Below are 25783 nucleotides of genomic sequence, written 5' to 3'. Positions count from 1 at the left end.
GGGACTTCCCTGGTATCCAGTGGCTAATTCCATGCTCTCAGTGCAGGGGGCCCCGGTTCAATCCCTGGTCAGGGAACTAGATCCCACATGTTACAACTGAAGATCCTGTGTGCCTCAACTAAGGCCTGGCACAGCCAAATACATAAATATATATTTTGAACAGGGACCACAACAGGAAATACCCATGAGCTCCTAAAGTCACAGGAGGAATTAAGTGAGAGAATATTTTTTTTTTTTAAGTGAGAGAATTTTTAAGTGCTTAGAACTGGCTTCAGTGTTGGCTGCTGCTCTGGTGTTGAATCAATAAGGTGCCTGCCGGCTGAAGCCTGGGTTTGTCTCCACCGCCCAGGACCCTGTGTGTCACACGCACCTCCAGGCCCATTTACCCAGCTGTTTCTTTGAGAGAGAGACACCTGTTGGACCTTGTCCTTCGCCGTCCAAAGACCTAGTCTCAGGACCTGGACTGGAGCCCCTGTGAATGGGGCTCCTTTGGGTGGGGTCCCCCTCTCCAGGCTGACCTGACTTGGGTCCCAACGGCCCTGGGGGCCCACAGCCCTCAGAGTGTCCTCTTGTTCGTCTGCTAATGAGCTGCGTGGATGCTTCATGGCCTTGAGCACGGGTTTAATTGCACTTACCAACTGCCAACCCTTCAGCCTTCATTACCCGGAAAGGGCATCGGGTGGGGGGAGGCTGGATGGACTGAGGTAGGGCTGACCTGGAGGTTAGAATAATTGGTTTGCCGCCCGGCTGTCTCCGGCTTGGCGTTCAAGGCCCTGCTGCCCGTGACCCAGCCGCACCCTCTCGCACCCGCAGTAACAATGTGCCAGGCCCTCGGGGTCAGATTCCATGTCCCCTCTCCGAGGCCCACCACCTCCCTCTCGGCCTCACCTTCCTTGTCTTTCAGAGGCCAGTCTGCTGCCTGAAAAAAGGCTCTCTCCGTTGTCCCTGAGGTCCAGCCCTGCCCCTCTGAGGCGAGCCTGTGTCCGGGGCAGTGCAGTCTGGTCCCTTTGCTGGGGGTGGGACAGCCCAGGCTGCCTGTTCAAACTGCCCTGCCCCCGCATGCCCCCCAGCGGGCACAAGGGTGGGGCGCTGTGCGGCTGCCCTGTGCCCTCTGCCCAGGCTAGGGGCCCTGAGGACATAGGGAGCGATGGGGACCTTTGGGAGCATTGAGGCTCAAGATGCTCCCTGTGGGACTGGCCCTGCTCCTCCCCAGCCCCCTGTGAGCTGCTGGGGGGACCCCAGGCCAGGGCAGCCCATGGCCCCTTCTCCTGCTGGGTCTCTCCCTCCCACCCTGTCCTCTCTCTTGCGGAAGGGGAGAAGGGAAGGGGGCACAGGAGGGCTGGTCAGTGGTTTCCTCAAGATGCCCTTCTTCACCCTGCCCTCTCCCCTTCCCCTGGCACCCCAGCCCCCTTCCCTCTGGTCTGCACCCCCTTGTCTCCCGAGTGGCTCCTGTTCCGTGCCACCTCGGAAGCGGACTCCAACTTGGGTTCTGTCTGCCGAAGACCCCTGCTGGATCCCTATGCTCCAGTGAGAGAAGAACAATTCAGAGGAAGCAGGGAGCATCTCTGAGCCCAGCCTGGGAAGGTCAAGAGAGGGCATGAGCTCCTCAAAGTGGCTGGCATGGACTTCCAGGCAGCGGGGAGTTGGAGCAAAGGCCTGGGAGGCGGAGGGGAGGGACAACTGCATGAACTCACAGACGGATGGAAGTGGGGGCAGAGGTCCATTGGCCAGCCCACACTGCAGTGGCTCCTTGCCTCCTGGAGGCTGGATTCGTCCCTCTGAACTCTGACCCAAGAGTGAAAATGCTGGTTTAAAACTCAGCATTCAAAAAACTAAGCTCATGGCATCCGGTCCCATCACTTCATGGCAAATAGATGGTGAAACAATGGAAACAGTGACAGGCTTTATTTTCTTGGGCTTCAAGATCACTGCAGATGGTGACTACAGCCATGAAATTAAAAAGACGCTTGCTCCTTGGAAGAAAAGCTATGACCAACCTAGACAGCTTATTAAAAAGCAGAGATGTTACTTTGCCGACAAAGGTCCATCTAGTCAAAACTATGGTTTATCAGTAGTCATGTATGGATGTGAGAGTTGGACCATAAAGAAAGCTAAGCACTGAAGAATTGATGCTTTTGAACTGTGATGTCGGAGAAGACTCTTGAGAGTCCCTTGGACTGCAAGGAGATCCAACCAGTCCATCCTAAAGGAGATCAGTCCTGAATATTCATTGGAAGGACTAATGCTGAAGCTGCAGTTCCAATACTTTGGCTACATGATGTGAAAAATGGACTCATTGGAAAAGACCCTGATGCTGGGAAAAACTGAAGGTGGGAGGAGAACAGGACGATAGAGGATGAGATGGTTGAATAGCATCACTGACTTGATGGACATGAGTTTGAGCAGACTCTGGGAGTTGTTGAGGGACAGGGAGTCCTGGTGTGCTACAGGCCATGGGGTCGCAGAGTCGAACAGGACTGAGCGACTGAACTGAAGTGAACTGAGCCCTGACCATCTCATCTCAGGACACAGCCTGGCCTCAGCCTGCTTCCCTTCCAGCAGCACAGCCCTCGGTGTGTACTGTGGGCGACTGTGTGCGGGCAGGTTGGGGGTGAGGGGTTGGCAGGGACCTGGTGGGGCTCAGTGGCAGTTGGGCCTGCTGGGCGGGCCTCTGCTGGTTGCCTGGGGTCCCAGCACGCCTGGCCTGCAGCCCGCCCTCTCCGGCCCAGACGTCCTTGCAGACAGGACGGAGGTGAGCAGGTAGACTGCCAGGGGTGTCAGGTGGTAGCCCAGCTGGAAGGACAGTCCCCTCTGGTTAATGAGGTGGCGGGAAGCTGGGGGATGGTCTCCAGGCTCTGCTCTGGCCTGTCTGGGGGAGTGAGGCTCACGTGGTTGAGCACCTGCTGTGTGCCAGGCTCTCTGGGAAGCCCTTGGCGCCACCCACAAGGGGGACCCTGCCCCATCTCACGGTGCAGATCAGAGGCGCTGCGGGGTGATGCAGCGGCTGGAGTCACTCACCTGGGGGTGGGTCGTGCCCCTTCAAGCCTGTGTATGTTCCCACGGGCCTGGGGAGGGGGCCATGCCGTTTGCAGTTCTCTCTCAAGGTGGATGCACTTACCAGATGCTGCATGGATGCTGAGGCCTACAACAGGGGGCGAGTGTGAGCTTCCCAGGCAGTGAAAGGTTCTGCCTCCCTCCCACCTCTCCCCCGCCCCCACCCCGGCAACGAGGGGTGGGGGTGGTTAGTCGGTCAGGGTACTGGGAAACTCCAGTCTTGAGGAGGACAGCCACCCTTGGAGGCTGGGCTGAGGGGCACTGCTTGCTGTTCCTGGGCACGGAAACTTTGGGAGGGAGCAGGTGACAGGAGAGCATTCTCCTGGCAGCCACAGTGAGAGTCTGTACCCTTAAGCTTCCTGGGATGGGGCCCCAAGGCCCAGGAAGAGGATGAATTGTGATCTGGGGCTCAGGTTGGTGGGGGGAGAGGGCAAAACCAGTACAGTAATAACCGTAAGAGCCCAGAGTTGGTGTCAGGTATCACTCTCACCTCATTTACAGATGAGGAGACAGAGGCTCGGGGGTGGGGGACACTCAGGTCAGAGTGAGGTGGGGTCTGGCTCCAGGTGGGTCTGCCCTCAACCCCACTGTCCCCTTTTCTCCTGTTTTTCACTGCTCTGCACAATCCCCCCTGCAGTGTGGCTTCTCCGAAGGCCCCCCAACCTTGTTTTCAGAAGTCCTGGAAGGTGGCACCATTTCCATCCCTTTCTGGCCTCCCCGATGGGACTGTCTCTGGGAGCAGGTGCCAGCCGCTCAGCCCAGCTCCTCAAGAGCGTGGCCCAGGCAGTCAGGGCCACAGGCTCACCAGCCCGGGACTGCGGACACTCCCTCAGTGGACCTGCCGGCAGGAAGGTGGAGTGTATGTCACCACCGTCACTTCTGGGGGGTCCCTGGCTGAGGCTGTGGGTGCTGAGGCATTGGGACAGTCAGGCTGTGGTGGACAGGGCCTTGTGGCCTCGTCTCGGCCATGTGGAGCCCCACAGGGTGACCTTGGCCTGCCCACCCCTCTCTCATGGTCTCTGTTCCTCATGAGATTTGGGGCCCATGTCAGGGGTGTCTGGGGCTGGGATGCGGCAGGGTGAGGAGGCTCTTTGTGCTGGGGACAGTCATCAAAGCAGGGTAGTCCTTGCCCCTGACCAGCCTCGGCAGAGGAAGCTGAGGCCTGTGCCCAGCGGAGGGGCCTCAGTGGGGTTTGTGAGGGTCCAGAATCACCGAAGTGAGTTCTGACCTCAGGGTCTGCATGTGATCCGTGCAGGGTCCATGCAGGGACCTCAGTGTCCAAGCCATGTGATCTCAGAGGGTCACTTCACTCTCTGGGCTTCCGTCCTCTCGTCTCATCTGGAAAAGGGGCTGTTCACTGCGCCCGCTTCAGAATAGCACTGTGAGCGTTAAGGGAACTTGCACTTCAGGCCTCAGCCCAGCACTCAGGGCACAGGAAGTCCTGGGTGAGTGGCCTCTGCTGTTCATGTTGATGGTGGTGTCATCAGAGGTGTCATTCCAGCTTTTGGCCTTAAACCCTGGTTTCCCATCCTCTGGCGTCCACAGTAGGATGAGCTTGTGGCTAGACGTCTTGTGGTTGGGTTGGGGGTCACGTGACTGGTTCTGACTCGTGCGTCCTTCTATGCCCGGGTGTGTTGCTGCCAGGGCCACCTCCCAGGCCTCTTTCTTGGTCCAGAGGTGACGCCTTGGGGAGCAGGAGCCTCCCTGCCACCCCACTGGACTTGTGGCGTGGACGAGAAATAAACCTTTGTTGTTTTGGGCCCTTGAGGTCTGGGGGCTTTGTTACAGCAGCATAGCCTAGCCCACCCAGACTGCTGCATGGTGGGCGTTGTCAGCGTCGTGTTCAGGTCTGATCCCTGCCAGGTCCGTGTGGGAGACCGTGAGCTGTGGAGGAGATCAGGCAGAGAAGAACGTTGTCGCTGACCTGTTCCTGGAGTCTGTCCACTCACAGCCTCATCTGTTCACCTTCTCACTAGTCATTTCAGTCATTCATTCAGCAGTGTCCCTTGAGCACCTGTCCACTGGCTCAAGGGAGCCCACAGGACGCTGGGGAGCTGGAGATCGTTGTGTGGAGCGACAGTGAGGGGTGGGTGGAGTAGGGGCCCTGAAAGGGTGGTGGTCACCAGACTCTCAGAGTCAGGCAGCGGGTTCTGCCCCAGAAAAGGCTGAGAGGTGGCAAGAGACCTGGGCAGTTGGGTGTGGCCAGCAGGGCTGGGGCCAGGTCATGGCCAGGCTGGAGGAGACTTTGGCCTTTGGCTGAAAGACAAGACTGAATCATGGGTGAAACAGAAGACCAGCTCTTGGAGAGGGAGACCAGGTAGGAGGCTGGATGGAGGACCCAGGTGGGCAGGGGCCAGACGGGGTCTGAAGAAGAAAGGCAGAGCCAGGGGAGTGGCCAGTGGGTCCTGGGGACGCAGAGCATGGGTGGGGACACCCTGCACAGGGACAGGGAAGGTTGGGGGACCATTGTGGTCAGGGCCTGAGCAACGTCCAGGGGTGACGTCCAGGATGCAGGTTCGTCAGTGGACTGAAGGGAAAGGGCAACCACCCTCCCAGGCCCCGATCTGACCACTGGTTTGCGGACGGGCCTGGGCTGGGAGGGCAGCACTTGTCTTCCCTGGGCCGTCTCGGGAGAAAACTGATTGGTCCTCCGGCAGGGGGAGCGTCATAAAGGTTTGGAGCAGAGGCTTTCCTCTCCCAGAGAGCAGGTGTTCTACCAGTTCCATGTATTTCCTGGGGCTTCCCTGTGGCTCAGATAGTAAAGAATCCACCTGCAACGCGGGAGACCTGGGTTCGATCCCTGGGTTGGGAAGATCCCCTGGAGTGGGGAAAGGCAAGCCACTCCAGTATTCTTGCCTAGAGAATCCCCAAGGACAGAGGAGTCTGGCGGGCCACAGTCCATGGGGTGGCAAAGTTGGATATGACTGAGCGACTGAGCCCTGCCCTGTGCCAGGTGCCACTCTGGGTGCACGCTGGGAAACAGAGTGGGGGTCCTGCCCTGCTGGAATGTCTGTTCTAGGGGGAGATGGTACCACGGAGGATGTCAGAAGGTGATAGATGCAGTGAGGGAAAAAAACAGTGCAGAGTAGGGGCTCAGGATTGGGGAGGTGTTTCCAGTTTTAAATTCAGGCGTCAGGGAAGGTCTCACTGAGCAGGTCACTTGAGGGAGGTCGGTGGGCCTGGGGAGACGTCTGGGGCAACGGCCAAGCAAAGGCCCTGAGGCAGGAACGTGTTTCATGTGTTGCACAAACAAAGGGGCCAGTGTGACTGGGGTGGAGTGTGGGGGCGGGGGGTCTGGACTTGGGAACGGCCTCCAGACCCTGGCTGGACTTTGGCTTTCACCCCAAGAGCAGCCCTGGGCTCACAGGCTCCCTGGGGACTGGAGGGGTCAGCAAGAGAAGGTTCCTAAAGCCCTCAGGCCCTGCAGCCACCCCATCCCCCAGCAGGGACCCTGCCCTCCCAGGCCTCACCCCCCTCCAGCTTCCCTACACCCTCCTCTCTGCTCCCTTTGACCCCTGGGCCCCTCAGCCTGTGGGTCTGCATCCTCTCCAAGCGTGCCTGACCCGGGGAGGCAGCAGGGGTGGGTCTGGCCTCTCCGGGAGGAGACCCCCTGATGACTGTGAGTCCTCACAGCCCAGATTGCAGGGCTAGGCTCCCGTGTCCTCCTGCCTGCCCCTCCGGCCGCTCTCCCTCCCCAGTGAGGCTGCAGATCAGGCAGAACCGAGATCTCAGTGCTCCTGGGTGGGTCTGTGGCAGAGGGGGCGGTCATGGTCTCCCATGTCCTGCTCACCTGCTGTGACGTCCCCAGCAGATCACTGTTTGTCACGCTTGAGACTCAGATTCTGTGTCCCCACGTCCCTCTCTTTCAGGAGTGGCTGTCTCTACCACACTCCCTTTTAGGGACCAGGGATTCCAGACATGGTGAGGGACACAGGGTGATGGCCCAGAGCCTGGAAACCGGCCCCTGCCCCGGGCTGGGTGCCAGCCCACTCACCCGAGCCTGTGCTGTCTCAAATCCTTCAGTCCTGGCAGAAGCGCCCACAGTGTCCCGACCTTGCAACTGCGGGCGGTGGGGGTGAGCCCGGGGCCCCTGCCCCCAGCTCCAGGCACGGGGGGAGCACTCCGAGATGGGCTGGGCTGGGCTGCCCCTTTTATAGGAGGGGAGACAGATCCAGGGAGAAGGGGCTCGCAGCAGGGGTGGGGCTGCAACCTGGGGTTTCCCCTGTGCTCTGGCAGCAGCCTGGGGACTCCGCAGTGCCCGCCCTTGGCCTCCACCTGAGGACGGTCCCGTCCCAGCCTGGGTGGAGCAGAGCTGGGAGCACACCCCCCACCTCCCCGCCGCCCCTCTCAGCGCCTCTGCTTCAGCCTCTCCCACTCCCTCAGAAATGCCCCTTCTCCACCCCCAGCCACCGTGGCCCCCACTTCCTCCTGCGGGCCTCTTGGCCTCCGGCTCCCGTTACCCCTGTTCCACTGCACCTGTAAGCTGACCCTCTGCCGCTGCCCCCTTTCCCAGCCTGGAGCAGCGGCCGAGCACCCCGGCTGCCCCCCAGCTTCATTCTGTGCAGCCCTGGGTGTGCACCCACTCTCCGTGCCTGCCTTCCCCACTGTGGACCAGGCTGTGGCCTCCAGGCCTGACCGAGGACCAGCTGGACTTTGGGAAGGCAGGTCCCTGTTCTGGTTCCTTGAACCCTGGTACCGGGTCCAGAGTGGCGTGTCCGTGGGGTGCCCGGGCACACAGCCTGCAGCTTTGCGCGCAGTCTCAGGGGCCCCTGGGTACCAGCCCTGGGCCTGGGGCATATGTGCGGCTGCAGCTCCTGGGGAGGGGATCTGCTTATCCTGGAGCCAGTGGGTGGTAGCCTGAAGAGGCAGTTCCAAGACTGGGTGTTTCAGGAGAAAGCCCTCCAGCCCTCACTCCCCTGGATGCCAGCTGCCCCCTGCCACTGGTCAAGCTCATGGGCACTCACACCCCTCCCACATCCTGCAGGGCCTTGTGTGCAGACATGCAGCTGGCCTTGGCCTCACAATCACGCGCACACTCGCTGGGCTCTGTGGCCCCTAGAGCCCAGTCAGGCCTGGCGGCCGCGGTGAAAAAAACTCAAACAGGCTGGTCACTGAGGAGCAGCCCCTGGCTCCTGTGGGTGCTGCTCTGCCCACAGACACGTATGCACACATATGTACAGCCAGAGGCTTGCTCCCAGCCGCTGCTGTGGGGATTCTTCCTCCTGGCTTTGGCTGTGTCTCATCACCCCCTCCCCAGATCTGGGCTCTGCTGGGAGACCCCCTCACGCCTGGCCCGTGGGGAAGACCTGCCCAGCACCCTCAGTGCAAGAGATGGGCCCTTTGCTGTAGGCCCCACTGGCCCCATGTCTGGCGCGACAGGCCTAGGCCTTGTGACTGGCACGGGCTGCTCCGCCCTCACCTTGGCACCTGCCCAGCAGCACCTGTGCCTACCGAGGACTTGCCCCCCCTCACCTCGGAGGTGGGGAGACAGACAAGGAAGTGGGGAGAGGCTGCTTCAGGGAGCTGGGCACACCTCCCCCACACCCCGCCTCCTTTGAGACAGCCCCCTGGGAAGCCTGTGCATTCTTAGATAGGACCTTCAGGGCCATTTTCTCCAACCGCTCAGAGAAGGCAAGTGCCTTGCCGAAGGTCACACAGCAAGTCCATGGCACAGCTGACCAGACTTACATCAGAGCTCTGGGGGCCCCATCTGTGCATGGTAGGGGTGTGGAGGGGCAGCAGGTGGGAGGGAGGAGGGGGGGTTGGGTTCCCAAGGAGCCGAGCAGAGCGGAGCCTCCCCTTCCTCCCCTCCCCTCCCCTCCCCTCCCCTCCCCTCTGCTGCTCTCCCTTCTCTCCCTCGCACGGTTTGTTTGGAGAATGACTCACAGGAATGCAGCAAAATCCTGATGGATGAGGAGGCAGGGCTGCAGTACCGGAAACCTCTCCAGGATGGGGAGGCGGACTGAGCTGGGGGGCCAGGGAGGCTGGCAGTCAGGGGGGCCCTGTGTGCAGGTGGGGAGACCAAGGCCCTGGGAGAGCTCCAGGCGCTGCCCACCATGGAGCCTGCTGTCATGCGTGTGAACACGCACATGTGTGCACACGCACGCACTGGCACGCACGCATGCAGCACACACAGAGGCACACACATGCACGCACACACACACATGTGGGCCCAACGACAGTAGCACCTCTGGGCTCCAGCCCTTCCACCTCTTTCTAGATCTGACCCCCCCACCCCCCAGGCGCCAACCCCGAGTTTTCCATCGCTGTGCCTCTCGCCGGCGCCCAGTAGGTGGTTGACAAGTGTGGGTGCTGAGCATGACCCCAGCCAGACCCTTCTCGCCCACACGTCATAGCAGAACCCTCGGGGCAGGAAGCCTGCCTCCTAAGGAGCCCTACTGTGCTGGGCGTGGCGGAGGCCAGGGGAGGCCAGGTGGACAGGGTGCCCCCGGCTCTGTCAGAGGGGGTGTGTGGGGGGACCCGAGCAGGCAGGTCAGGTGGACCCCTTTAGCAGGGCTGCAAGAGCAGGCACAGGGCACAGCAGCCACCAACGTGGCGGGGGCTCTGGGGGCCTGGGAAGGGACCAGGCTGCACGTCCAGAGGCCCCGCGGGCTGGGTGACCAGATCCGAGGTGTCAGGAGAACCCCCGGCAGGGTTAGGAGGGGCACTGCATGGTCTGTACTGGGCATGCCCACCAGCAGAGACACTGCCAGTTCATCCAAGTGCCCTGTGGGTGTGTGGGCTTAGCATGTGCCTGTTTTACTGGAAACAATCCAAATATTCACTGACCTCTGACTCTGTGCTAGGTGCAAGCTGCCATTTTAGTGGAAAAGGTGGGACAGAAGGAATGTCAGGCGGTATGTCCTGGTCAAGGAGAGGAGGCAGAGGCAGAGCTACTGGGAGAGGTGGGGAAAGCAGAGACCAGGAGATGCAGATTCTAGGTGGGACCTTGTTGACAGAGGCCAGTGTGGCTGAGACAGAGGAGGCTGGATCGCACAGGACTGGGAGCCCCTGATGGTTCTGAGGGAGGGTGGGACGGGATCCGACTTGAGTCTCAGTGGATCCCTTGGCTGATGGAGGGCTGGAGGGGGCAGGGTGGGCACTGGGAGGCTGGAGGAGGGGACGCCGTGGCCCCTAAAGACAGAGAGCCGATGAGTGGCTGTCGGGGACTGTGGTGCTGGGGAGAAGGGGATGATTGCTGCGGGGTTGGGGGCTGCTTTCCTTCTGATGAAAATGTCCTGGAAATGGTGGTGATGGTTGCAGGACTGTGTGCAGACACCAAAAACTGCTTTGACCAGGTGAATTTTACAGTATGTGGATTCTACCTCAAGTTTTAAAACTTTAGAACCCGTCAGGACTTCTAAGCAAAACTAACTTAGTGGTAATTGTCCCAGGGTGAGGGGAACCCTGGATTTTTTTTTCCTTTCTACTTTCATATACAACTTCTAAATTAAAACTAGGAATTTCCCTCTGAAAACTAAGTGCTCGGTGGTGGGGGTTAGGAATTGATGGAGGGCCGCCGGCTGCCTTTCTCCGGCCCATTCGGCGCCGTCTATAGTTCTGCGGGCTTTCACATGGCTGCTCTGGGCTTCTGGAATTCCATGCCTGCTCACGTGGCCTTGGTCAAGTCACAGGACTGGATATGCCCGCAGCTCTCCCCTGGCCTGCCTGGTGTCCCTGCCTGGAGACCCCCTTCTGCTTGCATGCTGTCAGCCACAGGCGGCTCCCCAACCTCCCGAGGCGGCCCATTCCGTTCCTGAGCAGCTCTGCCTGTGAACAGACTCTTCCTTATATGGAGGGGACGCTGTCCTCCTGTTGCTTCTCCTCCCCCTCAGCTCCCTCTCTGAGCCCCCGTTTCTGGGTCTGTGGCGCAGGGGCCCCCAGCCCCTGGGCTGCTGGGGGCTGTGAGGTTCTGGGGTGAAGCGGGGCTGAGGGGCCTCTGCCCCAGCAGGTAGCTGAGTAGGGTGTGCAAATGCAGCATTTGACTCTCGCTGTGAAAGTGGACTTTGATCCTCATCCCAGAGACTGAAAACTCAGCTCTCTCCATTGACCAGAAGGGGTAACCATCCCCAGAGATCAAGCAGACAGATCCCCCGGCGACTTCCACACACTCATTTCCGTTAGCTGGCACAACCGGGCCCTGCTGCTCTCCCTTTTGAGAGATGAAAAAACAGGCTGAGGAACGCGAGGGGAAGCAGCCGGTGGTCTCTTGCCACATGTCCTGGGGGTGCATGGGACCATGTTGGAGGCTGAGCAGCACTCGGCCCTCCACGGTGGCTGCTTTGACTCTCTGGGCTCCGTTAGCCTGTGGGAGGGGCCGGCTGGTCCTCGCGTCTGCTGCAGCTGCTGCCTGGGCCTTGCGCGGGGTCGGGGACGATTGTCCGGGCCGCAGACTGAGCTTTGTGCTCAGTTTAGGGAGAGAGGTATTAGCAGCCTGCTGTCCAGCCCGTGCCCCCACCCCTGCATCCCACCACTGCCACCTGCGAGAAGGAGCATCACCCCTCTTTCTCAGCTGTGGAAACCAGGCTCAGAGAGGGTGTGGGGCTGCCCAGGGACACACAGCCAGCATGCGGCAGAGCCGGACTTGCTCCCGGGGGTCAGCAGGGGCGGTGCTGTTTCTGGTTCAGGGTATGTGGGAGGGTGCGACCTCAGCCCCCAGTAAGGACATGCCACCGCCGGCCTGGTCTAGGTGGGCACGGACAGGAGGGTTTGAGAGGGAGAGCAGAGGCCCCAGGAGCCCTGAGCTGAGCTAGGAAGGGGCTGGAGGGGTCACGTGAGCCACCAGAGGTGGAGACACCTGTGTGCGTGGGGTAGGGGATGGGTGAGTCAGGCGGGTGTGGGAGTGTGTGTGCGCATTGCCTGCACAGAGGAGGCTCTGCGTGTCCTTGCTCTGGGCCCCTTGCACAAGTGTACATGCTTCGTGTGTGTCTCCTTGCCTGCATACAGTGCATGTGTGTGTCTGATCAGGGGAGTGTGTGTGTGCAGGTCTCGATGGCCAGGATCTACTGTGTGATGTGGGCAGTCTCTCTCCTAGAAGTGGGGTGTCTGAGGGAGGTTGTGACGCTCGCCCTCTTGCTGGGCTCCCACCCCAGCTGGCAGAGGAAGCCGCTGCAGCCCAGGGAGGGGTCGTGAAAAAGTGGGGGCTGTCTGGGGAGCCCCCGGGCCTAGGCAGGAGGGCTGTGTGGCCCAGCGAGAGGGGCGGGGGGCAGGGACAGTCTGTGTACACACGTCCGTGTGTTAGTACCCATGTGTGTCTTTGCATGTCTGTAGGACTGTGTTGGGGCTGTGCCCCGGGCCTGGTTATGTGTGTGGGTCCAGCCTGCACTCACTGGCCCGGGCAGGTCTGGGGCCTTAGTGGGGGGGCCACTCGAGTTGATGGTGCTTCTTACCTGGGTGGTGAGTGACCCTGAAGTGGGCCTTTGCCCTTCCTCCCACATAGTTCCTGGAGGAATGTGTCCATGGGTTGGTCACTATGGTTTGCCTCTGCCAGCATCACGGTTCAGGCTGGAGTGGGGTCAGAGGTCAGTCTGTGGCTTGAGACTGTGGCTGGAGTCAGAAGTCCATCCATGGTCAGTCTGTGGCTGGGGTTGGGTGGGGGTGCTGGCACTGTGATGGGGGTCAGGGGTCAGTCTGTCTGGGGCCAGGACTCCGTCTGCACTGGTGCAGAGGACTGGGAGGCCTCGGCCACACCGCTGCCCCTGCCTCTCGCTGAGCCCCGCTGGGTACCAGGCAGGCATGAGGCTGCAAGGAGCTGCTCCCAGGACCAAGTCGGGACCCCAGCCAGGCCAGAAGCACTAGGGGCAGGTGACCGTGGTCGTAGTCAGGAGCCAAGAGTGCCGTCTCCAGAGAATGCAGAGCGGGAGGGGGCCTGGAGACCCCTGTTCGCCCTCTCCTCCAGCCTCCCTTCTCCCCGTGCCCACTGCCCTCCACTCTGCCCCCGTCTCTCACCCTCACTCCTTCTGCCACCCTCTGTGCTTCATCCACGCTTCCCAAATGTCTGTCTGTCTTCCCTCTTTCCTATTCATTCTCCCACTGAGCCCTGTCCGCAAGCACCAGCCTCTGCCCTCAGAAGGCAGGGCCATGCGGTCTCCAAGCTCAGCGAGATGGTTCAGCATCTCAGGTGCTCTGGACGCTGAGAGAGGACGCTGGGGGTGGGGTGCTTCAGGTGTGCTAGCCGGGACTCCCCAGCAGAGGGAGGTTGGGGGTCTACCAGTGGGGGTGTGTGTGTGAGAGAGAGGTCAGGGGCCTCCCGATTGGGTCCCATGCCCAGGGAACAGATTCCGCAGCAGGTGGGTCTGCCCTGTCTGAGTCAAAAGCTATACGACCTCATCTGGTGGGCTCTAGTCTAGAAAGGAAGGATGGACAAACAGACAGATGGCAGAGAAAGCCCCAGCCAGCAGAGATCAAAGGTTGTACAGAACGAAGTGAAAGTGAAAGTCACTCAGTTGTGTCTGACTCTTTGCAACCCCATGGGCTATACAGTCCTGGAATTCTCCAGGCCAGAATACTGGAGTAGGTAGCCTTTCCCTTCTCCAGGGGATCTTCCCAACCCAGGATCTAACCCAGGTCTCCTGCATTGCAGGTGGATTTTTTTATCAGTTGAGCCACAAGGGAAGCCCAAGAATACTGGAGTGGGTAGCCTATCCCTTCTCCAAGGGATCTTCCCAACCCAGGAATCGAACCAGGGTCATCCTGCATTGCAGGCAGATTCTTTACCAGCTGAGCTATGAGGGAAGCCCTTACAGATCGGGGGCGGGGGGAGGGGGGACTGGTCTTTGGCCTGACATTCAGCAAACAAGGTGAGCAGACCCCCGCCCAGCCAGCCCCCAGGGCTGTGGGCCTGCCCCACAGATGCATGAAAAAGGGAAACTGAGGCTCAGCGTGGATGCCACTTGGCAGATCAGGCAGGCTTCCAGCACATCCACTAAAAGTAAGGCTGGCTAAGCTGACAGATGGACAGGAGGGTCACTGATAGTCACAGGGGTGGGAGAATGGTCCACCCATGGGAGAGCCCACTCCACGTGCCCACCTGGCTGCCCATAACAGCTAATGCTCAGCCCCTCCTTCAAAGTAAACCCAGAACTGGATGCCCTGTCGGCTCTCTGAGCCCCCACCCTGGCCAGGCCCCACACTGTGAGGCGCCACCCCTGTGAGGCCTGTTCCAGAGATACTTCATCTGTCGCCTCGTGAGACCTGGGGGCCTCACAGATATGCACAAGGGCCTGTGGGTGGCTCCTGTCACTTCTGTGTCCCCGTCTCCTCCCACGTGCCCCTTGGTTCCTGTACTCCAACCTTGACGGCTGCATGAGGGTTCTCGCCCTGCCTCAGCCTCTGGGCCTCCACCTGTGCCATCCCCTCCGTCTAGGCAGCTCTGCCCCCAGGTAGCTGCCTGCCTCCTGCCTTCGTCTTTCAGGTCTGTTCTCACCTGTTTCAAGTGCCTGTTCCTGGCCGTCGACTGGAAGACAGCTCCCCCACCCCCATATTTCCAGCCCCATGCTCATGCTTAGTTACTCAGTTGTGTCCGACTCTCCGTGATCCCACAGACTGTAGCCCACCAGACTCCTCTGTCTATGGGATTCTCCAGGCAGGAATACTGGAGTGGGCTTCCACGCCCTCCTCCAGGGGATCTTCCTGACCCAGGGATCAAATCTGAATCTCTTATGTCTCCTGCACTGGCAGGCAGGTTCTTTACCACTTCGTGACCTGGGAAGCTCTCCTTTATTTATTTGTCACAGCACACCTCACCTATGTGTCATGGACGACACTGTGTCCCGACAAGGAAGAAGGGGCAGCTCTGTCTTGCTCCTTGCTCTGACTCCTCACACGTAGAACGGTCCCTGGAACATAGGAGGTACTCCATAAATACTGCCCAAGTGGTTGGGTGCCTGGGGCCAGTCCGCCATGTGGCCCTCAGAGATCCGACTCTGAAATGGGGAGGGTGGCCGAGCTGAGGACAGGATGGAAACTTGAAATTGCTGGCGCACCTCTGACCCGAGGCCTGCGCACCTGCAGACCAGGTGTCCAGTGCTGCGTCCTTTCCTCTGCGAGCCACAGCCCTCCAAGCCCAGTAGGCCTGGGTGTCACCGCACCAGGGCTGAGCTTGAACGAGATGTCTGGGTCTTGGTAGCACCTGCCGGGCCTGATGGCTGGAGTCTGTGTCCCTCTTCTCTGCCTCTCTTGCCCACCAGGATGGTGGGCCCTAGCTAACCCCTTCCCTGGTGGCCTGTCAGTGAGCCCAGCATCTGGCAGCCCCCCTGACTGTATGGTCTGCCTGGGCCCCCTTCCTTGGCCCCTATTTATTATTTCACCCTGAACAGCACCTGGACACAGGGTCTGCAGGAAGGTGGCTCTTCAGACAGTGCTGGGCAAGCGAATGGGCACCATCCTGGCTCAGGCTCTCTGGCTGTGACCACATCCCCCCACCCCAGGAAACAGCCTCCCTGCACTGAGACCGTGAATGTTCACCCTGGCCCATGGGACTCTCCCGCCAGCCAAGTGCGGGGTTCCATCTCCCTACCAAGCCTGGAGCAGGACTCACCTGGCAGGGCATGGACTCAGACCCCTGGCTGGAGCAAGGAGCCAACCACCCAGGCAGCTTCCCCTCAGCATGAACGAACAGAAGACCCACTGTGTGGTGGGCCCGGTCGCCACCACCCTGCGAATCCCACTGGGTAGGGCCTGATAGAACAAGCAAGGGGTCCGGGGCCGTGCACACCTCAGTCTGAATCTTGGTGCTGTTGCTTTGTTCATTGCTTTGCTAAGGGCATCCTGAGTGCCTGCTCTTTGCCTGGCACTGAGCCAGGGTCTGGAAATTTACAGTCAGGTGGGGATCAGTTGTCCTGCTGTGTGTTCTTGACAAGCCCTCTGATGGCTCTGAGCCTGGCTTCAATCAGAGACAGGCAGAACCCTGCCGTGACAGCACTGGTAAAAGGGCCTTGGCCAGGTGGGGGCGTCTCTGCCCTCTGCCTGGGAAAGGGCTCCATTCTCTGTTGGGATAAGCGGCAGCTCCGCCATCTCCTTTCTCCCAACCCCTTGGACACGTGCTCGGAATCCAGAATCCATGAAGGGCCCTGGAGTGACCTTGGATGAGTCATACCACCTGTCCTTGCCCCACTGTTCTTCATCCCCTTCCATTGTTCTCCAGAGGGGCCCTGGGTTCAGAGAAGAGGAAGCGCCGTCTGGATCAGGCTCGCTTGTTCAGTCACCAGATACTTATTGAATGTGTGCCAGGCACCATCCCAGGGACGGAGGAGGCGCCAGTGAGCAGACAAACAAAAGCGCCTACAAAATACATACATTACATGCAGTACATTAGAAGGTGGGGAAGAGCATTCCAGGCACAGGGATCAGCAAGTGCAAAGGCCCCGAGGTGAGAATGAGACAGTGGTGAAAGGTGCAGGGGAGTGAGTGTGTGTGGAGCCTGTGCTTGCTCCTAGGGAAAGGGGGCATCCACCACCACCCTTTCTCCCACCTGCCACCTGGCCTGTTGGGGGGCTGCCTGGAGGACTCAGGTGGCTGAGTCCGGGTGTGACAGAGACAGGCTGAGGGTTAGGTGGCGCTGAGATTGGGTCGGGGGTCCCAGGAGGAACTGGGACTTTTTGTTTAATGGTGCACACAGTGGCCTCAGGACTGAATAACCCTGGTTCCCAGGCCAGATATTTGAAGACGGAGACTAAGCACCTGCATATTAGAGGTGGGTGGGGCTAGAGCCCGGAGAGGAGGGGTTCTCAGGGTCGGCTGGGGGATCTGGCACCCGTGGGTTTTGCTGCATTCAGGTGAGCCTGGAGTCAGCAGAGGGTCTGTCTCTGGGAGTGGTCTGCTCTTGGCACCAGGCAGCCACCCTTGGGACTGGGCAGGCTGGAAGCTGTTCCTGGCCAGTGCTTCCCACGCCTGACTGCTAGATGCTGATTCCCAGGCAGAAGGAACAGCGTGGAGGGGCTCTGCTCTGGCCACTTGGATGGATGAGGTCTGGGCTAGAGACCAGGAACTTATTTTCTTCGCCCTCAGTTGACAACCTACAAATGGCAGGTTTAGGGTGACTGTTCCAGCCACTGGGGTCCTAATGACCTGCATAGCCCTCTGCCCAGGACCTGGAGGCACAGCAGTCCTTCATAAAACCCCATCTGATGCACCCCCGTCACCCCCCACCCCCCGCCGCGGCCACCCCCACCCCCCACTTCTCTGCTCCCCCCCCCCCCGCCCCCCACCGCCCAGCCCAGAGGGGCCGGGCTGAGGAGGCGCTCAGCAGTGGTGTGATATGGTGTTTGCCCCTGCCCTCCAGGGAGTCACCAGGTCTCTGCGAAGGCCCGGCAGGGCGGGGAGAAGCCCTTATGTACAGAGCCCTTAGTGGAGGGGCGGTTAGTAGGTGGGGACAGGTGTCTGGCCATCACTAAAGAGCAAAAACCGAGTGACAGAGGTCGTGGAGTGCGCTCCTCCCTCCTGCCAGACGGACAGGGGCCTGGGGGGACGCGAGGTGGGGGCCGAGGAGAGTGGCACGGACAGGCTGGCAGGCAGGGAAAGTGGAGAGAGCAAGTGCTGACGCGTCAGTGTGATCCCTGGCGCGATAATCGGGTGGACGGACGACAGGCCGGACACGTGTTTGGGTAGAAGGTGGGTGGATGGAGAGAGGACGGATGAATGAATGAATGGCTGCGTGGGCGGTGAGCAGCCCAGCGAGGGGCGGGCCGCCAGGCGCTCAATCACAGCCCCGGGGCGCGGCGCCCGCCGGCTACGCGCAACCTCCCCCCAACCCCGCCCGTTCGCCCCGCACCTTGGCCCCGCCCGGGGCGCGTAATTCCGCGTCCCTGGGGCTCTGGGGCCGCTACGGCGGCGGCCCAGGACTGGGGCCAGGAGGGCCCGCCCCTCGGCCGTGGGGGAACCGGAGGTACGGTCCCGCCTCGAGGCCCCGGCCCCGCGCTTCTTTGTCTCGGCCTGGTCCTCCACCGTCTCCGGACCGCCACCCGCCTCGGCGGGCAGTCCTCGCCGCGCGCTTCTGGGCTGCTCGCGGATCTCCAAACCTCGGTCCCCGCTGCCCCCAACCCGTAGGCGTCTCCCCGGCCCGGTCGAATCCTCCAAACCCGGTGCCTCTAGGACCGCGGGGCCGGCCAGTGCCAGGATCTCTAAACTGCGTCTCTGGAGCGGGGTGCGGAGGGGGGGCGGGATGCGGGTCCCCGGGTCTCCGCCTTCTCTCCTCCGCCACCACTCGCCGCGCTGTGCTGGGACCCCTGAGCGGCCTGTTCGTGCCTCCGCAGCGGTGCAGTCCCCAACACCACGCGGACCCCCTCCTCCAGCCAGGCCTCGGCCCCGCACGCAGAACACTGCCCCGCTAGCCCCACACAAGACCGTGTGCGGGAGCACCCCAACCCGTCGCTGGTCCCCCGCCCCTACAACCGTCAGCTCCACGCAAACAAGCCCCCACGGAGACACGACACCCCTCAGACACACTCGGGCCCACGCAGACACAATCCCATACGCGCACAACCTCACGCAGACACGGCCCACACAGGCGCAGTCCCGCAGCCCTTGATAAACAATCGCACACAAACAACCCCACGCAGGCACCGCATCACTCCGTTCCCCCGAGACCCAGAAGCACATTCACAAGCTCGCAGCAGGCCCCCACGCCCCGTGACATTCACACGGAGGGCAGACCAGAAATACCCAGCCACACTGATACACACACGGACCCGAGCGCGCAGCCAGGAGCTCACCCACGGGCTCGTTTAAGTCACTGGGAAAATATTAAAGCGTCCCCTCCCTCCCCTTCCATCTCTGACGCGCGCGCGGGCGCGCGCACGAAGACACTTACCACCCCCCCCAACCCCCGCCCGCCCCGGGTCCCTAAGCGCCTCGGAGCTTCCTAGCCAGTGACCCCAAGCCCCGCGGTGAGAGCCGCCGGAGCGTCTCCCCGGCGCCCCCTCCTCCCGCTCCCTTCACCAGCTCCTAGTCCTCCCCCGCCCCCTCCCTCCTGCCCCCTCAGCCTCCTCCCCTCCCCCGCGTCTGGGGCGCGGGCTGCGCGCAGCCAAGCCCCTCATCGCGCGCCCCTCCCCGCGCGCGCCCCGCGCCCGCATCGCGCTCGCCTAGTGGATGCGGCCATGGGGCGGTCTCTACCTCCTGTCCCCCGGTGGCCCGTGAATAATGGCTACTGAGGGCGCTCGCAGGGGCTGCTGAGAAGGAAACACGGGGCGCGAGAGGCGCGGCGCGCGCGGGAGCGCGAGGGAGAAAAAAGCGAGCCCCCGGCCGCCGCGAGCGGCGGGCGGAGAGAAAGGAATCGTGCGAGCGCTCACATTTTTTTCTCCCAAAGATCTCATCCGGCCGCCGCGTTCTGGAAGAGACGAGGGGACAGCGCGCGCGAGCAGAGGAGGAGAGGCGGCGCGGGGAAGGGAGGCGGCGAGACGCGCAGCGCCCGCGCCCGGGAGACCCAGGAGGAGCCCGCAGGTATTGTTGGCGGCGGAGCTTTGTGTCTTGGTGGGTGGGGGGACGATCCGGGCGCTAGGGCTCCCGAGGCTGCCGGCCGGGGTCTCCGCCCGCCCCCGGCACCCCTCCCGCCGCGCGGCGGTCTTGGCTGGAGTTGCAGACCTGCCTGTTTGGGGTTTTCCACACCCGTTGAGGGAATCGGTCTCAGAAGGAATTTCTTTTTTTTTTTTTTTTTGGCCGCAGTTTGGTTGTGCCGGGGATTTCCCCCTCCCCTTTTCTCCACCACACACTGGTGAGAGGTCTTGGCGACCGTGGCACCGGCCGAAGGCTGAGGGCTGAGATGGCGGGGCTGGTGGCCGCGGACTGGAGGGGAGGGACGCGGGGAGGAAGGAGTTTTCCTTAAGTTCGCAGTCTGCGCCCCGGAGCTGGTCAGGCGGGGAGGGTCGGCTGCGCGCCCCGTTCAGCTCTGGGCCACTGGTGGGAAACTTCCCTAGAGCGCAGCCTCCCGGGGGACTCGACGCCCCCGACGCCCGGGGCGCTCACTCCAGCCGCCTGGGCCCCGCCTCGCCGCCCGCGAGCACCGAGGTCGCGCTCTCCCCGCCCCCTCCTTCCTCCTCCCCCGGCGGCTTCCGGATCTGGACCGGGCAGGAGGAGCGGCTCCGAACACTTCCCCCGGAGACCCCTCCCCACTGGCCGCGATAGTCCCCTGCCCTGGCACCCCCGCCTCGCGCGCGCCCCAGTGGCCAGGCTGACAATGAAACCTCGCGCCTGTGCGGTTGTGGGGAGAGGTCGGAGCTTGGTCTCTCGGGGGGCTACTAACTCTAGGAAGCCGGAGGGGGGACTCCTTGGGGGTGGGGCTTGTTTGGGTTAGAGACGTTGACATCGGGTGGGTCAGGCGGGGTGGGGTGCACGCTGGCGGCCCGAGGCTCGGGTTCGGGGGCCGGGGTCGCGGGTTCCAGCCTCTCTTGGGCTTGGTGATTGGCTGGTGAGTGCAGGCACGTCGAGCCCCCCTCCCCCCATCAGCCACTTCCCCCCCCCCGCCCCCCCCCACCGCCTCCCGTACAATGCGGGCTTCAGAGGTGATCATGAGGGTGGTGTGTGTGTGTGTGTGTGTGTGACGGGGTGTTTGTCTCCTGCGGTCCACAGCAGGCGCTGCTCCTTGACCCGGAGATCCGACCCTCGCCCCTCCCCTAGGGGCTGGGGGCGGGGAGAAGGGGGTGGGAACTTCTCCTTTCCCGCCTGGGCACTGCGAAGCGAGTGCTACCCCAGAGAATTTCTGGGGACCGCAGGCCTGGGGGGGCGCTCAACGCAGAGTGGGGTCCGCGGGGTCAGCGGGGTCTCTGCACACAGAGTGCTCCATTCCTCTGCGCCTTGCGGGGAGGGGCGGGGTGGAAAGGGCCAAGGCTAGTTGGAGTGGGAGTGGGGGCAGAGAGCCCGTGGAAATCTGTCATTACGTTCCAGGGAGCGGCCCCCCATTTTCTTCCTGGGGTAGGGAGCAGGCCCAGGGATAGGGCTGCCAGCCCGGGCAGGTGAAGGAAATCCTTCTATTCAAAGAGGGGCTCCTGGCGGGGGTGGGGAGATGGGGGGCAGCTCGGGAAGGCTGTTCTGTGGCTCCATCCAGGCGTGGAGAGAGTTAATCCTCCCCGGACCCTGTGAGCCCCCACCCAGGAGGCTGCAGTGGGGACCCTTTGAGCTCACACCATGTTCCCACCCTGTATTCCCACCAGGTGGAGGGGTGCCTTCTCAGGACCCCCCTCTGAGCCCAGAGAAGGTGCTGCAGTGGGAGAGCCTGGGAAAGCTGGTGCAGCCGGAGCCTATGGCCTCGTGGGGGGACTCTCCCCACTCCGCAGCCCCACCGTGAAGGTCGGTTTCTGACCGGAAGGCTAGACCCTGAGGTCCTCACAGCTGAGGGCCAGCCTGGGAGGCCACAGGGAGGCAGGATTGATTTCTGCTCACCAGAGCCCCTGTAGGGTCCAGGCCCGCGGGTGCATTCCTGGGGGCGGGGGACGCGTCTTCCTCCTCCACTGGTTCCCTTTCCTGCAGGTGAGAGCTGGACCTGGCCACAATGGACACTGGGCTTTGGCTGGACAGACACAGGGGTGAATGAACCAGTAATGAATGAATGAATAAATGAATGGAAAGGGAAAGTTTCTCAATTGGAGGTGTTCAGTCATTTTTTAAAAATGATTTTTCAATATATATGTTTTAAAATATGATTAATGGGAAAATCTGAAAAACAGAGAAAAATAAAAAAGGTTATGGACAGTCTCGGTGGGCTGTGACAGTGTTAATATTTTGATGTCGTTTTCCGCAGTCTTTTCGGCTTAGTGGCTGGGTTGTTTTTTAGCGACTTGTCGGCACTCTCTCTGTTCAGACGTATATCCTGCTCTCTTCGTTGGCGCTCATGGGAGCCTTTTCCTGTTTTGTAACCAACTCTTCATAAACACCGCGGTTAATGTCTTCAGGCTTTTCCAATTGGGTGGATGCGCCACCATTTACTTAATATTCCCCTTTTGTTCCATGTTCTGGTTGCCCCTGATGAACGAGGTAGTGGATTTCTTCATGTGGAGAGCTTTTTTTTTAATGTTTAAGACGATTTCCTCAAAATGACGCTGCTCACGCCTGCAGTGGGAGAAACAGGCTCCTCATTTTTCCCCTGATAAGTGGGACACTGTTACACTTCCTCCCCACAATCCAGAACCTTCTTTCAGAACTGAAAGAGCCTCGGCAGTGAATCACCTGTCTGAACCCCCTCCTTTGACGAGGAGGAACGGGAGCCCAGAGAGGGGAGTGAATTCCAAGGTCACACAGCAGCCAAGAACAGGCTGCTGACTCGCGTTTTGGTTTTCAAATTTAGGAACGGGGGTCCTGTAGGCTGGCCTTGCCCATTTCACAAACGGGAGCACTGAGACCCCAGGAGAGGAGGAGCACCCACTCGCCTCTGATGTTGACGTCTGGAGCACCAGACAGGCTCCTTAGCCCTTGTGTCTCACACATTGGCTATGGCCACGATGTCCGCGGTGCCTGGGGCCACCCAAGGTGCCAGCTGCGATTGGCCAGCAGTGGATTCCCTGCTGCCCTCCCCCCACAGCTCCCCCTTCCTCTCTGCCATCCCATTTTCCAGGAGGAAAAGCTGAGGAGCCAAAGCAGATGCAGAGAGAGTGGGACTGCAGATGTCAGAGGACCCCCTTGGTTGTGCCCCTGCCCTGGCCTTCAGTCCTAGTAGTTCTGGGTCTTTTCTGGGGCTGGGACGGGTGTTGGCACAGACCCTGCAGTGGGGGAGAGGGGAAAGACCAGCGACATCTCAGCTGCTCCCTCTGGCTCGGCTTGACCCCCAGGAGGTCCCTGGGGAGGAAGGGAAAGGGGGGGAGAAAGAGGAGAGGAAAGGAAGGTTGGGAGCAGAGATACTTGGAGAGAAAGAAAAGAATTAGAACGGTGGGGGAGAAAATGGGGAAGGAAGGGATCTGGTTAAAGCAAAAGGAGAGAGGAGGCCCCCACCCCCCAGGCCCATTGGGCACCCACAAGAGCAACTGGGGGCAGGGCTCCCAGTGGGGGAGCTAGGGATGCTCAGAGCTGCGTGGCCGGGTCAAGGTGGAGTGGAACAGCTCTTTAGAGGGCTCAGGAGGATCCAGACCAGGTGGGTGGCAGGGAGGTGGCAGCTCCTCTGGTCACGGGTTCTGGTGGGGCAGGTGGTGGGGCACCCCAGGTCAGAGGCTAGGGCCAGGGGTGCGTGTGGGGTGAGGCAATTATGGCTCTGACTTCCCATCGCCAGGACAAGGCGATGTCCCCCCTGGAATCAGCTCTTCCGTGAATGTGGGTATTTGGGCCTTTCTGCGGTGTCTCGACTTGGACGCCTTCCCGTGTGCCTGCGTGTGCATATGTCTGTGTGTCTGATCCTGTTTGTGTATTCTTGGGGGTCGGTATGCCTGCCAGCCTGTGTGTGTACGCCCATGTATTCTGTGTGCCTCAGGCCCTGTTTTTATATTCTCGGGCACGTATGCGTGCATGCATACCTGTGTGTGTGTGAATCTGCGTGTGTCCCTGTGTGTACGTGTCTGTGGGTCTCTGATCCCGTGTGCATTTCCGGGGGACAGTGTGCCCTCGAGCTCGGGCACGTGTGTGTCTATCTGTGTGCAGGCACACACTGCTCCTCCTAATGGCCCCGAGAGGGACGCAGGCACCAGGCTTCTATGCTGCTTTCAAGGTTGCAGCTGGGTGGGTAAAGCGGGGGGCGGCCTTCGACTGGGAGGGGGGTGGGGGGAGGCAAAGAAATTCTTAAAAGACTGTCTTCCCTCTGGTCTCCAAGGAGATCAGCCTGTGAAATGATCCGCACGTTAATTAAAAACGATTATATCCTGATTGAGCCATTCCTGCTCACGTCCCCCAGCCGGGGAGAGGCTGGGGCTGCGGCCAGAGAGGCAGGACGCGGCAGGGTCCCTGGGTCCCACTGCCACAGGGCCGGCTTGGGACCTGGCCCCTGGAGGGGAGCGGCCCTGGGGGGCAGGTGGCGAGGCATTGGGGATACATGCCCACAGCCAATTTGAGCTTCTGGTTTGAATTTTGAAGACACCCACCCCTGGATGTGTCCTCTGAGGTCCATGGAGCTTCTGCCAAGAGGTTGAGGTTAAGAGCCGTCCTCCCATGAGTGTGGGCATTTGGGCATTTTTGTGCTGTGTCTTTGTGCTGTGTGTGTGCACACCTATTTGTGCCTCTGTGTGTGTCTGGGTGTCGGGATGGCACCACCAGCCCTGTGGATCCCTATTCCTCTGTGCTGGGCACTGGGCCTGTTTGCCCAGATCCTGCGAGTCAGCGTTTGTGGTTCCGGCTTTTTAGAGAAGTGGCATGCTTGAGGTCACGGAGCCAGAGGTTGGGGACCAAGTCCTCTGATCCCAAGACCCAGACCGCCTTCTAGCTTCCATCTGCCCCCAGACTCCCATGATGAGGGGTGTTCCCTCTGCATGACCCGTGGGAAGCTGGGGTGCCCAAGGGTAGGCCTTGTCATCCTCACAGCACTCCTGATGTTTTTCATTCTGAGGTTCGAGCTGCATGGGGTGCAGGGCTGTGATGTCCAGGCATGTGGCAAGCAGATGACTGACCAGCTGGAGTGGGCTGTGCTCCCCTCCCTCCCACGGCCATCCACTCTGGCCGATGACCAGGGCAGACCAGCGACAGGTGCCCCGTGGGACTGCTGGCCGCCAGGTACCCACACTTCTGGGTCTATGCTGCTGAGACCTTTCTGGAAAGGTCTGGATCAGGTCCCACTGCCTGGCCTGGTTGTTTGGCCCCCAGTAAGCCCTGCAGTCATGGAACAAGTATTCATAGGAAGAAGGCAGGAGACCCTCAGCCTGCACCCCAGAATCAGGTGATGTGGTTCACAAGAGGGAGGCACTTGGGTGAACCAGGACACCTGGTGTTTATGTCCAGAGGGTGGCCTGCCACCCTGCCCCTTCCACTCCACGCAGCGGGCACCAGCCTGTGTGCCCAGGAGCCGTGAGCACACAAGCCAAGGCCTCTCATGCTTCCTCGTGCCTCAGTTTCCCCTTGGTACAGTGGGAGCATAGCTCTTTCCTGACCAGACTGTCAGGAAGGTAAGAAAAACCAGGTCAAGTCCATTCAAGACCCATCCCCCAGAGGGGAGTGGACTGGAGGGGACTTGGCTGCATCCAGACGCACAGAGAGGCACGTCTGTCCATCCAAGGCACCGATGTGTCACCTCGTCAGGGGCCCTGGGTCTGGTGGCCTCTGGGAGGGAGAGGCACTGTTACTCCCTCAGGGTTTCTGAGAGGCCGACTGGGGTTGAGGTGGCTGTTGTCTCAGTAGTGCCTCCAGGGGACTCAGACGTTCGCTGGACTCACCCAAAGCTCCATTACCAAAGGCAGAGAGTCTGGAAGGTGGGGCGGCATTCCTGCTGGATCAGGTCCCATAGTCTGAGGGCAGCCTGACTGAGGGAGAAACGGTGTCATGAGGAGTTAGAGGCACGGATGGGACCAGAAAGATTCTCTGTTCTTTCTCAAGGGCAGCACTCAGGGAGACAGAGAAAGGCAGATGTCAGCTCCTCCCAGGAAAAGCCTTTCGTCCCAAAGCTGGAGGAGACCCTGCTTGCCTAGGTGTCCCTGCAGGGTTCCATCCCCTAAGCACCTCGACCCACATGGCATCAGCCTTCTCGCCTGTCCCAGGGCCAGAGGTGCATCCCGTCCCTCCATCACTTGCGCCGAGACCCTGCTTATCCGCAGGCATGTCACCCAGGGGGAGCGACCAAGGATGAGCTCGGGTCTGCACAGCTCCGGGGTCTCTACCCTCCAGGCCCCACAGG

General features: G+C 61.0%; 1 protein-coding gene across 1 annotated transcript in view; it reads left to right on the top strand.

Annotated features, from left to right (window-relative positions):
• The first annotated feature begins 2419 nt into the window (after window positions 1-2419).
• RAI1 (retinoic acid induced 1) overlaps window positions 2420-25783 on the top strand; it is an 84835-nt gene continuing 61471 nt past the window's right edge. The window contains exons 1-2 of the mRNA XM_043904058.1: window positions 2420-2573; window positions 19358-19491. The gene's annotated coding sequence lies outside the window, so the exon portion shown is untranslated. The remainder of the gene's footprint in view (window positions 2574-19357; window positions 19492-25783) is intronic.

The sequence above is a fragment of the Cervus elaphus genome, chromosome 5, assembly GCF_910594005.1.
Source record: "Cervus elaphus chromosome 5, mCerEla1.1, whole genome shotgun sequence".
Classification (NCBI taxonomy): Eukaryota; Metazoa; Chordata; class Mammalia; order Artiodactyla; family Cervidae; genus Cervus; species Cervus elaphus.
This window is presented reverse-complemented; position numbering and strand designations above follow the sequence as displayed.